Below are 2164 nucleotides of genomic sequence, written 5' to 3'. Positions count from 1 at the left end.
TATCCTTTCATATGGAGGATGAGATAGTCAAATTATCAATCATGATGGTGTCTCCAAATGTTGAGCGTGATGTCTATGTAGCACACCCACACATGCATGCATGCATGTGCAATTCAATTCGCACTCCTATAAATTACATTATGTAACAAGTACAGGCCTTTTCTGGTAAGAAATATTTAGCTACACATTTCAGAGTTTTTGGATGTGACTGTTTTGTGCGTCCCTGATGCTAACAGGACTAAATGGGAACCAAAGAGCCAAAAGTGTATTTTCTTGGGCTACAGTGAAGAGGTGAAGGGTTACCATCTCTATAATCCTGTTACCAAGAAGGTAATAGTAAGTCGCGATGTGGTCTTCTCAAAACACCACACCAATTGGAGGAGGATGCTTCCTTCCCAGACAACCAGGACCAGGATATCCATCCAGTATAACCACCAACAGCAGACCAAACTCCCCCAACGGTGCTTGGGAGGATTCAAGATAAAGAAGAGGAAGAAGAGCCTGCAAAACCACAATGGCAACAGCCATTCCCAAAGTGGGTAAAGCAGCTTTTGGATGGTAAAGAACCTCCAACCATTGAGGAGGAACCATCCAAACACCGCCGGTCTAAGAGATTAGAGGAGTAAAGAAGGGCACAGGAACACTTGGTCAACTATGCTTTGATGACATAGGTGATCCGTGCTAAAGAACCCAAGTGTCTTGAAGAGGCACAGGGTGATGATAGGTGGATGGAGGCTATGCAGTCGGAGTATGGCTCCATAATGAAGAACAACACTTGGGACCTTGTGGATCGACCACCAAAACACAAGGTAATCGGCACCAAGTGGGTGGACAAGACCAAGTACAAGTCTGACAACACGATGGATAAGTACAAGGCTCGACTCATGGCCAAATGACTCGCACAGGTACATGGTTTTGATTATCAGGATACTTTTGCTCCCACAGCTTGACTAACCACAATCCACAGTGTTTTGGCTTTAGCAGCATAGGAAAGTTGGCCCATGTCTCAGGTGGATGTAAAATCTGCCTTTCTGAATGGAGATCTCAAGGAGGAGGTATACGTGGAACAACCACCAGGTTTTGTGATCCCTGGTTCAGAAGGTAAAGTCTATAAACTGAAGAAGGCACTTTACGAGTTGAAACAGGCCCCATGAGCATGGTACCAGCGGATTGATGCCTACTTTCTACAAAATGGGTTCAAGAGGAGCCCATCTGATGAAAATTTGTATATCTACAAAGAAGGAGGCAGGTGTATGATCGTGGTCCTTTATGTGGATAACCTTGCATAATAGGGAACCATGAAGAAAAGATCTCGCAGACAAAGCAATTGCTAGGAAGAGAGTTTGAAATGACAGATCTCGGACTGATGCATTTCTGTTTGGGGATTGAAGTTTGGCAAGAGCCAAAATAGATCTTCATCTCATAGCTGAAGTATGCTGGAGAGATATTGAAGGCATTTGGCATGGCTGAGTGCAAGACAGTTGGCACCCCTATGGAGGTTGACATGAAGCTCTCAAATGAGGATTCATCACCACTGGTGGATGAAGCAAAGTACAGAAGGCTTGTGGGCAGTTTGATTTACTTGTGCAACACGTAGCCGGACATCAGTTTTGCGACTGGTTTACTATGCAGGTTTTCCAATAAGCCCCAGGAGAACCATTGGAGGGCAGGGATGCGGGTGCTAAAATACATCAAAGGCACACTTGATTATGGCATCACCTATACCAAGGGCAACATCTTGACCGGATTCTGTGACTCGGATTGGGCAGGAGACATGGATAGCAGGAGATCAGTGACAAATTACTGTTTCTCACTTGGATTTGGAGCTATGTCATGGGTCAGTAAGAAGCAACCCACAATTGCTCTTTCTTCTACCGAGGCTGAGTACAAATCAACATGTTTTGCTTCTTGTAAGGTAGTGTGGTTGAGGAGGATTTTAGGGGACATGGGTGCAGTGCAGAACAAGCCTACACAATTATCATGTGACAATCCGAGTTGCATGGCAGTTGCAAAGAACCCTATGTTCCACGCTCACACAAAACACATTGAGATTCAATATCACTTTGTACGTGAGCTCATCATGGATGGAGAGGTCGACTTGGTGTACTGTGCGACTACACAAAATGCTGCGGACATCTTCACGAAGGCTCTTGGAAGAGACTTG

This window comes from Dipteris shenzhenensis, chromosome 3, assembly GCF_047967505.1.
Source record: "Dipteris shenzhenensis isolate YYH24624 ecotype China chromosome 3, Dip_SZ_1.0, whole genome shotgun sequence".
Lineage (NCBI taxonomy): Eukaryota > Viridiplantae > Streptophyta > Polypodiopsida > Gleicheniales > Dipteridaceae > Dipteris > Dipteris shenzhenensis.
Note: the sequence above shows the minus strand (reverse complement) of the source record.